This window comes from Natrix helvetica (genome assembly GCF_964273705.1).
Source record: "Natrix helvetica genome assembly, chromosome: 4".
Classification (NCBI taxonomy): Eukaryota; Metazoa; Chordata; class Lepidosauria; order Squamata; family Natricidae; genus Natrix; species Natrix helvetica.
In genome coordinates this window covers 90,790,369-90,804,587 of record NC_138550.1, presented here as the reverse complement: position 1 = coordinate 90,804,587, position 14,219 = coordinate 90,790,369, and positions in this window count along the sequence as shown.

Below are 14,219 nucleotides of genomic sequence, written 5' to 3'. Positions count from 1 at the left end.
TAGAGGGACGATGAAGATGAGTGAATTAAGTTGACCAACTTTTTTACAATGAAAAGGAGGACAAATAAATTGGAAAAAAAATATCGTAAATAAAGGAAATATTTTATTCATTGTAACAATAATACACTAAAATATGATATATGCATAATAAAAACATTTGCAACATTTTATATTGTAATTATGCTTACATGCCTGTTAATTATTATGTAAATGAGTACTTTTCCATTGAATTAATATTTTTTGTCAATGTATCGTCTTTTAACAATATATTGGAAATATCTGAACAAGAAATATCCTTCATATTGAATTTTACAGCAAGTGCTGCAGCTAGAGTATCAACATTCAATCTCGATTTCTCACTTGTCGAAAAATCATTGCCAATTGAAAAAAAAACTCTTTCAACTGCTGCATTAGTTCCAGGGCAGCACAACGTAAATTGAACAAGTATAAATAAATGTTCACATGGAATATGTTCATTTTTGAAATGGCTGAAAATATCCACCCATCTTTTATCAATTTCAACATGTTGATTTTCCCATTGTATTAATTTTTCAGAATTTAAATATACATTCAGTCTTCTAATTTCTTCAAAGAGACAATTGTCATCTATTTTAATGTCTAGCATTTCTTTAAATAAAAATTCAACACAAGATTCAATATCTGTTCAATATACTTGCGATGAAGTAAAAAAAAACCATTAAAAACTGTTTAATAAAATGTGAATTGTACTTACCTCTGTATAATTGAATATTCACTGAGAAAGAAATAATTACCGTGAGTCATTCAATTGCCGACGTGCCGTGAGTCTACTGCGTACGTATGTGCCGTGTTGTGTTTCGGTAAGAAGTAAACAAAGCCACTTGCACGTGGCGCTCTCTCTCAAGGTCTCCCGTACGGAGCGCATGCGTCTCATAATCGCGTCTTATACCGCACTATACCAAGTCTTGACGAATTGTCATGTCAAATACAAATACGTCACATAACGCGGAACAGATTAGTCTTCAAATATCGAAAAGGAGGACATGTAGGAGGACACTTTTCGAGGGAGGACAGAACTTACAAAAGAAGGACTGTCCTCCCTAAAGGAGGACGGTTGGTCACCTTAGTGAATTGACTATTCTCTTTCCTTAATTTCACCTGCAATAGGTAAGTAAGGACAGCACCTCTCCACTTCACTTCATTAATGGGGCTAGTACAGTTGATATTAACATACTTTTCTCAAAGCTGAAGTATTAGTGGACTCCATTTAATCTTACCCATAAAGACAAGCTTTAAGTCCATGCTATGCTTCAGAGATCTTTGAAATATGCCAGCATATAAGTTCCTGTCAGTTCAAATGGGGAAATTCCAACCAACTCTTAAATATATTCTTCCTACAAGACTACATTTGTAATTGTTCTGTTTGGGAGCAACGTGTTATCTGTTTTCCTCCACCAGAGCTTTTTAGTGTGCTGTTTCATTCATTCTGATTATTTGAAGGGAAGACAGAAAAAGAAATATTAAACCAGGGTGCCAGAATGAAACATAAAAAATACTGCTCTTATCACAACGGATGCATGACAGGAACATTGATTCAGGCTCAGGGCTGTACGACATGACAATCAGCAAGACAAAGGCAGCCTACCAGCATGCTTGACCCAACCAATAGGCAAGGTAAATTAGCCCAATTAAGGAAACAAGAGTGGCAAAATGCCACTTTATTATTATATTTTAGTTCAGTGTAGAGCAGTTTGTTTGGATGGAGTATTTGATCGCTTGTGGGCCTGGAGGACTGCGTTGGAAGTTTCATGGATCACAAAACCTGCAGGTTAACTAACTGCCTTCTGTTCCACACATTGGTCCTGGTGATATTGATCAGTTCAGATGGGAACCGACAAAGACTGAGTTCTTTAAGCAGCCTTAATCATACAGCAGTTTGTAGACCCTTTACAGAATAATCAGCCCAGTACAAATCCAATCTGCCAAGTCTGATCTATTTATGTTGATAGAATTGAAAACCTGATAATAAAGGCAACTGTTTTAGCGGTTAAACTCATGATGAAAGAGAAGACAATCTGTGTCTTCTTCATTAGAAGGAGATATGAAAGGAATAGAGTTTTTTTTTTTCAGCCCAACCACAGTGTATTCCAATGATGTAACTTATACCTTACAATTAATTTATATTTGGCAACTTAGAACTTCATTCCTGTACACGTCAGAGAGCTGTCAAATTTCAAATGTGAACTATTTAACACATCACTGTATAATAACCAATAATAATGAGAAATCCTAACAATAACACAGTAAACTTTTTCTTATATGTATTTATATCAATTATGCACAGTTTTGGCTTTCATTTCTACTGTTGCTTAATGTAATTTTACCCATTAAACAATCATCCAAGCTGAAATCTAGAAGTTGCTAAAGTGATTACCAGATTATGTCACAGCAGTCTATTGTGCTGTAAAGATTTTAGTGTGTAAGCCTAGTGCACCTCCAAAAGGAAGTGAGTATTAAAAGTATCTGTGTGGATGTCTGGAATAGGAGAGAACAGCTCAATAATGACAGTGCTCATAGGGTGCTTTTTAGGGTGAAGGCAAGCATCAACTAACTTTCAAATATTTAACTATCCACTTTTTTTCTTTAGGAAAGAAAGCCATTTGCATTACACTTCACCCAATCAAATGAACAAGAAAAAAGGAGGAAGGCAGGGAGGGAGGGAGGGAGGGAGGGAGGGAGGGAGGGGGGAGGGAGGGGAGAGAGAGAGAGAGAGAGAGAGAGAGAGAGAGAGAGAGAGAGAGAGAGAGAGAGAGAGAGAGAGAGAATTATGTTTTTATATGGCATTCAGATATATGATTTTAAGAGACAATGGTTGCTGGCAAATTTGACTATACTAATTATTGGATTTAGCTTGAATGAAATGACATCTCTTCAATTTTCAGTTGCACTGAAGAATAGTTTCCAAAATTTTCTCCAATTATGGTAGCTGAGAATGACAGGAACTGAGCCCAATACAATTGGAAGATCTATTTGAAGGTAGTGCTTTTTAAAGCTAGGCAGGTTGTAGGAACACACCAGATTTAAGAATCCAATTTAGTAAAATCACTTTTTTGTCAAGTTAAAGGTCAATTCAACTTGCCTTCAACCATGACTTCCAGGAGGAAAAAAACATTTTATCCACACAGAAATTCAAACACTTTATGACAATTAGTTGTTCCGAGGAGTTAAGTAAAACATAGCTTAGTTTTCTTACAAGAAGCTTTCCAAAAAAGAGAGAAGGAACCATTGCGGCCATGAAGTGGAGTTTTATCTCAACAGACAAACTCTGGAAATAAGAACTGAAAGAAAGATAAATTTTGGCAGCTAAGATGGGGCTGGAGAAGTATGATTAAAATCAGACTGGCAAACCTGCTTATGTTGAATAACATTTACATCGGTTAAAGGTTGTTGAGAGCAGTGTGAAGGAGATGTAACAGAGGAGGATAAATCTGAGGAAAACTTCCAAAGAGAAAGAGGAGGATATGTTATGAGATATTGGCTATCTAACAGAGATACCCCTTGGTGGTGGTTGACGATGATGGAAAGTCACATGCTTTACTAATTTGGAAAACCACGATAGAAAGTTGATCTCAGTCCCTATAAGTCATTTCTTAACTCTAAATTAGCAATAGCAATAGCACTTAGATTTATATATTGCTTACAGTGCTTTACAGCCCTCTCCAAGCAGTTTACAGAGTCAGCATATTGCCCCCAACAATCTGGGTCCTCATTTTACCCACCTCAGAAGAATGGTGGGATGAGTCAATCTTGAACCTGGTGAGATTCAATTTGCCAAACTGCTGGCAACCAGTGATCAACAGAAGTAGACTGCAGTACTGTACTCTAACCACTGTGCCATCCTGGCTCATTATTATGACAAATTAGGACATGTGTGGTATAGAAATTGAACAATGCAGATATGCATTAAACTAATGTTCTGAGTATACAAGTAGAAAATACATGCTAGATAATATTAAGTAGAGAACGGAAAAAAAAAACATATAGAAAGATTAGAATGTCAAGTGGCTGCTCTTATCTCCAAATGGGCAGCAGAAGAGTAGAGTAATTAAAGGCAGAATTCTAGTTATAAATTATGCTTGAAAAAGGTGGCTGGGAAATGGAAACTGAATGCTGAATAAATAGCTAGTATACCTATGCAATACAACTAAGCTTCACTTTGATATAGAGATTAAGGCCATTGGAAGCAACCAGTTTGACTTTGCCAAAGTGAAGAAACTTCTTTTTGAAAGAGTGGCCTTGACTTGATTCATGGCATCACTATGGAGAAAGTTGCTTTCAGCCTTCTTCTAAATTGCCACCTACTTAGGGGACATCCACATCTACTAACACCTTTTAGGTGTTCAATACAACTTTAATACAGGCTCATTGGATCTTTAAAGGAATGAATTTGGACATTTTTCATATAATTAGAATCATCCTGAAATGAACATTGCCCAGAATAAAGTCCAGCTGGTGCTTGTTCAAATTAAGGGAAGGGGAATGATTGAATTTGCTTTATAAGTTGGCAAACAGGCTTTAACCTTTGTGTCTTTGGGTGTGTTTTTTATTTTTAAAATCTATTTGCTTTCAGTGCCACTTTAGCAAGTCAAATCTTATTCTCTAGACTTCCAGCATTGCAAGTTGTCACCTAAATTGCCTTCCAAAGCTTGAATATAGATTATTTGATAATTCCTGTTGAAAAGTGACAATTTTAGGACTCACACACTCTCACACACAGACAATTTTTCTACATATAAGTGAAGTTTTAAAATGAATGTTTTCAGCTAAAGTAGCCTTACTGCAAAAGAGGGGGATTATTTTATCTTTACTATCCCTGCTATTCCAAAAGAACTGGAGGTAACCTGGAGAACAGCTGAAGAATGATGCTGCTAATCAAGGGAATGGAAGGATTTTCTAGACATGGAGTTGGCTTAGGGGATCACATAATGCATTGAGTATCATAACTGTAATTTTCTGGCTCCTGTAATAGCCTTGAATATTTGGCATGGAGCTTCCAGAATTTTTGCATAATACTTCAAGAAGCCAGGCAATTACATAAGGATCATTCCTTCATTAAAACAATGAGATTTAGATTGCACTTTGTGTTAGCTTGTTAGTAAGGTGCAACATCTATTCAGAACTTCATGTCTGAGGAAAAAAAGAACAGTTATTAGTTGTGGTTGTTGATTCCACTTTATAATTATAGGCATTATGTGTATTATGACTTTTGCTGAACCTGTGTAATAGCAATATATTTAATTCCTAGTAATTTGTGCATGTACATATGTGGCCTGCATGCATCAACATGCCAATTTATTCCTTTCAGAATAAGATGTACTGAAGAAAATTCTTAGATTGCGAATTTCAAAGTAACTGCTCTTATTTACCTGTGTCACAGTGCTAAGAGTTAATTATCCTAATTTACATAGAGACATATGAACTTGTAGAATTTGTATTACTTATGGGGAAATTAGTAACTCCAATTGGCTTTGCCTGAAGTATAATTGGACACAAAATATCCTTTGAAATTTTTGTCCTATTTCATAAAATTGTAGAATTGGAAGTGACCTCAGAGGGTCTAAAGCTGAACCCAGTGCTCACTGCAGGAGTAGCTCAAAGTATTTTGGGCAGCTAGACATTAGGTTGGCAAGGTTGTAACTTCCTGAGTCCTCCTTATATCTTTTGTTTTCAAAAATAGGGATGTTTCTTTTAATCCAGTCTTTTGGGATCTTGCCAGTTTCCCACAAATTCACAGAGACCCTTTTTATTAGTTTTTCCAGTTTCTTCAGTACCTAGGGTGTAATTCATTTGGCCCTATAGGCATGAATTCATTCACTGTAAGTTAGTTCTCAATCATTAACATTGTGTTCTTCTCATCATGAGTGGGAATAAAATGTCTCTGAGAGAAAGTTATGTTCTCTAAAATTTTGCAAAAGGCAGGATTCCTTCTTAGTAATGACAGTAGCATAAAAAAACCCAATAGTGGCATTTTATCGTAATATCTTTCTTTGGGTTTTGATGAGGAAATTCAGGAAGAATAATGGTTAGTTAGTTATCTAGGTTGCAGTCATAGGTGGCTGCAAAGATGATTCTTCAATAAAAATACTGATAACAGAGTCCTTGATCATCTTCAAGCTAAAGAAACCAAGAATGCTACATGCAAGAAATGGACATTTCATCAAGAATTTCACATTTTTTTCTTAACTTAAATTATAAAGGTCATTCTGTTTTATAAAATTGAATGATGATTGGCAGAGATAAAATGCAGGGCAAATTCTCTGGAGCAGTGAAGAATTGACCTTGCTGGAAGGACAGATCCCTGGAGATTGATCATTCTAGATCAAGAAAGGACATCACTCATTTTTTCAATGTATCTAAATAGGGATGCATGTATTATTCAAATTATTTAAACCTCAGGTTGTTTTCTTACGTTTATCAAAATGCTCATCTAGATCAGTCAAATTTAACAGTTATTTCCAGCAGTGAACCCACCATGGCTCCAATGTGGTCTTAAAAATGAGGAGCTATCAGAAACAAAAACTCTGGTCAAGGCCTTCAGTCAATACTGAAAAATATGATTCTGCCCAAATACAAATTGGTCCAGTTCACACATAATGCTCACACATAATGCTAGAGCACAGATTTTCTAAATTAAGTAATGTGTATACCAATGGCCAATTTAAAATACAAAACACAACTCTTTTAAGTATAAAAAGTCAAGGCATTTTAAAAAGTGGAAAATGGCTTTCAGTGAAAGGAGAAACAAAATTCAGAAATAAGTTATTAAATCTTTAAATGGGGAGGGAGCAAAACCTTGGAGTTTCAGTATAAATTGCACACATATTGAATAAATATATAATAGATCAATGGCCCTATGTCTTGCAAGTTAAGGGGTTCATGGCCCTTCCTCTTGTCATATATTGACAATTTATACTATGCCAGGTAAACATTATTGTAACTTGTGCTTAATATAAGGCAGAATCATATTTTCATTCAGACCCCAAACCCAAGAGAGATGGAAATACTGAATAGCGTTGATGCAACATATTTTTGTAAATATCCTGGACTGACTTTGTTCTGAAATAATTCAAGCAATCATGAGCAATGGCAATTCTTTAACCTTTGTGGAAAATACTTTCTACCCATTACGCTTGGAACCATATATTATCATGTCACTGAACTGGCTCTCAGCAGACCAATAACATGTGTCTAACAAACTGCATATGTATACCATGGTTGTTGCTCTTTTCATCTTTGTCAAAGGACATTTTTCATCTCACCTTCCAAACTTTTCAAGTTAGCTTTGTATGAATGATGCTTTGAATGGCTGACCTGCAGGTGAAGGAAGAGACTGAGCTGCTGAAGGAAAGAAAGATGAAAGTTCTCTTACATCAGTGATTCTCAACCTTCCCATATTGTTTTTTTGTGATTAATCACTATGCTTTAATTATGTTGAATTTGTAATAATGAAAATACATCCTGCATATCAGATATTTACATTACGATTCATAACAGTAGCAAAATTACAGTTATGAAATAGCAACGAAAATAATTTTATGGTTGGGGGTCACAACAACATGAGGAACTGTATTAAAGGATCACGGCATTGGGAAGGTTGACAACCACTTCAGAGGGTACCAAAATCAATATCAGTTGCTTTGAATCTATTTAGCCAGTGTAATTTTGAAACAAGGCCTGCCTTAGATACAAAGCCAGCTAGGTACTTTGAGCCAGCCACACTCTCTCAGCCCTAGGAAAAAAGGCAAGGGCAAACCACTTTGAAAACCTTGCCATGAAAACTGCTGGGGCAAGCCAAAAAGTTATTAGGTACTGAATCTGTCTTGAAGACACATATACATATGTATGTATGCATGTATGTAGGTATATGTACTTGGAGCCCATTATACCACAACAGTTTATGCTTGCTTTATATTTTTGAAGCTTTAGCTGTCCTTCCATTTCAGGATAGTTTTATACTAAAAAATACAAAAAGAAATCTGGAACTGAAAAATACAAAAAGAAATCTGGAACTGCACTGCCTTCGATCAGACCTAAGCATAGTACACAAAATTGTCTGCTACAATGTACTACTGTCAATGACTTCTTCAGCTTCAACCACAATTATACAGGGGCAAACAATCGATACCAAATCACGGTAAACCGCTCCAAACTCAATTGCAGAAAATATTATTTCAGCAACAGAGTGGTCAACGTCTGGAATGCTCTACCTGACTCCATTGTTTCATCCTCAAGTTCTCACATCTTCAACCTTAAACTGTCTACCTTGGACCTCACCCCATTCCTAAGAGGTCTGTAAAGGGGGCGTGCATAAATGCACCAGTGTGCCTTCTGTCGCAGTCCTACTGTCCCCATTTATTTGTATTCATTTCCTTTGTTCATGTCCATGTTTATACTTACACCTGCTATCTTTTTTTTATATAACAAAATTTTATTGGTTTTTTAGAAAATAAAAAGGAAAGGGGTATTGCAATGGGTTACAAATTTTGGCAGCTACAATATGTAGAAGGGGTCCCCGCCCCCCGTACTCATAGTATTCATTTAAACAAATAATTCAATACTAAATAATGATAATTTGTCAGCATGTAAATTCAGATAATAATTTCAATCAATTTATATCAAACTGATTTCCTTATTAATTTTTGTGATCTGAGTTTTCTTGGTATTGCCCCTTCTCCCCCCGGCAGCAGGGTTCCGGCCCCTCCCGTGTCTTGTATATCTGGTGTAGGATCATCAGGTTTATCTAGGAGTGCTTTATTTTTTTCCATAAAGGCCTGAGCCTCTATGGTTGTATTGATTCTAACTCTTGTGTCCTCCCAGAATATTAACATACCTTCAGGCATCAACCATCTGAACCACACCCCCTTCTGGTATAGCTTCTTCGCTAATTGCGAATAGTTTTTTCTTTTCTCTCTCACTTTCTTGGGGATCTGTTTCAGAATGGTTATTTCTCTATCTTGATATTTCAATACTTGCCCCCTTTGTGCACTCAGAATCTCATCTCTTGTGGTCTTTCTAAGAAATTTAATATGTACCTCCCTAGGTACGTTATGTGTTCTAGCATATGCTGAATTTACTCTATAAACCAGATCCAATTCCCACCCCATCTGTTGTTTTTCTTTTTGGATGTATTCAGCCAAGATGTTTGTCATGATGTCCCTTAAATCTTCATCATCTGCCTCAACTACATTTTGGAACCTAAGGAAAAGGGACATTCTTTCAAATTCTGTTTTCATTTGGTGGATCTCTTGGTTCCCCTTCTGCACACCTTTCATCTCCCCCCTCATCTCAGTTGTCCCTCCCTCCAAAATATCCAGTCTCTGTGTGTTTTTACTCGTCTGGTCTTGGTTCTGTTAAAGCTGCTCTCTCATCTCCTTTAGTTCACTTTTTATGTCCTCCTGTCCCTTTAAAATTTGTTGGAACATCTGTTGAAAATCCATCTCAGCAGGTTTGGGTTGCATCAGCGATGTTAAAGTCTGTTGTCCGCTCGGACTGGATGCTGTAGATGTTGGAGACAGCAAAGCCCGGCTTCCCCGGGGGTGGTCTTTTAGGTGGCATTATGTTGAGCAGTAAAAGTTCAAAGTCAATACAGAGAGGAAGTTAAGGAGGGAAACGCCAAAAGAGATCAGGAGACTAGGAGTCCAAGCAGAGGGGAAATTGTTCTAATTACTTCTGGCACTAGAGTAATAAAGTCCTTTGTTCCAAGGGAATCCAATTCAACAAGAGATTTATCTGAGTGTCACGGAGACAAAGACAGGAAGCCTGAATCTCTATAGGTGGAGTCAATTTTCAATGTTTATAAAGACAACGGAAGTGTGCCATCTTGCCCTGCCAACTTCGGAATCAAGAGGCATAACAGAAAGTTTAGAAAGTTTCCAAAGTTCTCAGATCATCACCTCATTTATAAAGTTAAAGTCCAAAATCCGGCTTCATTATGAGCGTAAAATCATTGGTTGGCTCTCTCCCTTCCTCCTCCACTAGGGCCGAGAGCAAAAAAATTTATAGCCACCTGTCCGAGGGGGGGGGGGGGAAATCCCCCTCCCTCCAGTCACGCTTCACTAGCTGAGTTGAAAGCGATTTTAAAGGCAGCTGGCAGTTTTTTTTCTCTTTCCTCTCCAACACACAAGGGAACGGGGGGAAGTTTCTACCTCACCACACAGCAACCGCGTCCTTCAAATAGCACGTTCTTCCAGCTGCCTCCTCACGAAGACGCCGCAACGCCTCCCCATCATGCCTCCCGGTGCCTAGGGTGATGCGCCCCCCCCCGGCTGCTGCCGACTCAGGGGATCCCCCGCTATGCCGCCCCTTCGGCAGGAGCCTCTATGGGGCATCCTGTGCCCTCCAAGCAGTGGGGGGGCCACCAGAAGAGCGCGTGGCGAGCAGAGCCTGCCCATCGGGTCAGCAGCCGGAACCGGAAGTCTTACACCTGCTATCTTGTATATGTTTGACAAACAAACAAACAATCAATAAATAAATAAAACAAAACAAAACCCTAAACTTCTTCCTGCTATTGGACATATCAGAAGAGACTGAGATGCTGCAAAGCAACCCAACAAGGTGAATGGGCCTGGTACAAAGCACCATATTAAAAAAAAGAGAGAGATTTGGGGCTCCCAACTATTCCTTCTTTTCCACAACGTTCAATCCTCAGAGGCCTTTGTATATTGCAATCCAAACACAATGAAGCATAGTCCTCTCCTATGTTTCTCTTTGCAACATTGACAAACACTTCGGAATTGTTAATGTAATTCCTTTAAATTTGCAGAGCACCTAGGGGGAGGAAGCCTAATTGGTGGCAGTATCAGTGTTTCAGGCTCATGAGGTAGTTTGAATGATTCCCCCCAGTGACTAATTTCTTGTAACTAGACTACTTGAACATTTACATTCTCAAATGCTGGGCATGGGCCTGAGCTAATATTCTGCAAGAGGGAGAATTAGAAACTTCCACTGTTTGCATTAGAATCTCATTATAATGATCTACTTTCACTACAAGGCCAGAACGTCATAATTTGGTGGAGAAGCATCTTTTAATGCAGTGCCATACAATCCAGAGAACTGTTACTGAAAAAAAAAATAACCCTGGATCTTTTGAGGAAAAAAAAAACATCTATAAGATGTGTTTGTAAAATATTTCTCCACATGCATTCAGTGATCATACCTAACCACTGGGCCCATATCTACATCATGATATATAAAATCAAAAATTTGGGGGAGTAGGCAGTGGGGAACTATGCCACCAATCAAGTATTTTCTCCTATTGTCAGGAGATAGAATAGTCACTGAAATTTCCAACATCAGTGCTCTTTCCTCTGGGAGCATATATAATTCCATAATAATTCTGAGGCTGCAATCTTTTGAAGTACTAAAAATAAGAAATTGACTTTGAAAAAAATGTTCCTTTATTATCAGAAACTGAAATAAAACATAAATTATCACCCCCTCCCATCAGTATGTAGGCATACCCAAGGCAAAATCTCCCCTACTGAAGATTTTCTACAACAATATATGTGGATTTCATGGATAGGAACCCACTTGTACAAAAGTAAAACTAATGTTTTTTATTTTATTCATATTTTGTGTTTCTAGACTGCCCCTCCATCTCTTTCTTTCTTTCCTCCTAAGTATTTTCTTATATTTCATACTTATTAGTCTTACTGAGTAAAGATTGCACACTTGTTTGATAAAATTACTTAATGAATGCTGATATGAATGTCATGAATCTCTGTTTTCTGCATAGGAGACAAAATTATTTTCCATCTTCACTCAGCCAACCTTACATTATAGACCTCTTGTTGCCATTCATTTATTTATGTGTTTATTATTTAATTTATACAGTTGCCCCTGTCAAAATATGTCTCTGGGTAGCTCACTGCAGTTAAAAATAATATTAAAAAATAAAGCAATACTAAAACATATGTATTAAAAAGCAATATAAAAAGATAGAAAATAACTATACAACAATACAATCTATAGATATAGTAAAGGAGATAGTAAATCTATGGGTATATTAAAATCCATTAATGTTGTATTGCCACTCTGATATTTTGAAGAAAAGCTCTTCGACTCCCTTTTCCCCCATCTCTTTCTATGGCCTCTACCAGCACTTATAGCTATCTGCTTCAGTTACCAAATAGCCTGCAAATAATCTAATAGCATCTCTTCTCCAGGCACTATTATGACAACAAGCCAACTTCTCTTCAATAAAGTCACATTTATCTTTGTTTGAGAGGTCCAGTATCCTTTTTGGAAAGCGCAAGCAGAGCCTTATGTTCATTTCGTTCATAATGATCTTGCTTCTTCAGTCATGTAATATGGATGCAATTTCCCTAGCTGCCTCAATTTCATATTTCATACTATTCCTAAGCATTTTGTCACCCAAGAACAAATCTGCAAGGATCAAAGAAAGAAGGAGGAAGAAAAGAGTTATATTTCATTCTCAGGTTGGGGGGGGGGGGGGAGTTAGGAACTTTTCACTTAATATGAGGGTTCCCTGATGTATAATATATCTTATTTTATGTTATTGCTTTATATTTTATGATTGTAATTATTGCTATTGTTTCAAACTGATTTATGATGTCAGGTATACATAGATAAGGTTATAGATCACATACATAGATAGGAAAACACTTCCACTTCTACGTTTAAAAACTGGGCAATTGTTATTTTTCTATTCTTAACTACATGTTAATTGAAATTTGATACCCTACAGATATTCCTTTTACTTTTTCTCTCCTAAAGTAACCAACAAAAAGAAAATTAAAATTTATCAGGCAAGACTGAGAATATTGATGGAAAATCTTAGGAATCTTCCTATGAAGTATTCTCACGGAAACTAACCATATTCTCTATTTTGTCTGATTTTCTTTTGTCTTCCATAGATGTTGGACTCAGAATTTCTGAGATACCAGAAATACCATGTTAAGAAATGTCTGCCTTAATGGTATGCTTTCAGCTTTCCTCATAGGTATCGTATTATCTATTCTGAATTCCAGTAAAATATTTTTTCTGTTGAAGATCGGAGAAAAAACTGATTTAAAATGAATTAACAATTTAAAGAGTTTTAAATTACTATCTGGTGATACCTGCCTACAAATCATGTCGTTGCAATGATATAAAAGCATTTTTTCCCTTTCAAGTACATAAAAAATGAACTTGTTTCAAACAATATGGGAGTTCACATCCATACCTATTTAATGTAATAGCTGACCAGATAAAACAGATGAATAAACGCCTAACCTATATGGCAAAAAGAATCAATAAAGCTAGTTTCTCACCTGTCTGCTCTATCCTACTTCTTGGGGTAGATAAGTAATGGACAATAAGTAATTTAATGCAAACCTCTATCAATTAATTATTTTCATTTCTTTGTTCCAGCTATAGGTTTAATTAACAAAGTAAGTAAACCATAGAAACAGTTATATAAAAGCAAACAGTAAATCCATTTAATATTTGGAAATCTCAGCATTTATCTAGTTATTCATTTTATTCATGACAACTGTGTAGAAATGAAAAAAGCAATCTTACAATAAGTCAGTTTTTAAATAAATAAATAAATAAATAAATAAATAAATAAATAAATAAATAAATAAATAAATAAATAAATAAATAAATAAATAGCAGCTATAACATGGGCGGAGGAGGGGGGACTGCTAAACCTCAGCCATATAATCCCATTTGGACAGACATAGCCATGTCATTCCCCCACATACAGATAAACAAAGGAGGGAAAAATCAGATCTTCAAGGCTCATTTAAAGAAAGTGAACTCAGGGATATTTGAAAGTCTGCTGAGGAAGAAACAATTCCAGAAAGCAACAGAGAAGGCATTTAGATATCCAAAAGTGGATAGAAAAAATTGGCAGCCAGAAAGTGCTCTGTAAAGTACGTCTACCACTACTATCACCTTTACTCAACATTAGGAGGTTGTTGTGCAAAGTAAAAGAACTGTGGCAATGCAGTAGTTAGAATGCATCATTGCAGGATAATTCTGCTGACTGCCAGCAGTTTGATTCTCACAGGCTCAAGGTTAACTCAGCCTTTCATCTTTCTGTGGTTGGTAAAATAAGGACCCAGGTTTGACTTTAGATGTCCTGGTGGCACAGTGGTTAGAATGTTGTATTGCAGGATACTTCTGCTGACTGCTGACTGCCAGCAGTTCAGAAATTTGATTCTCACTGACTCATG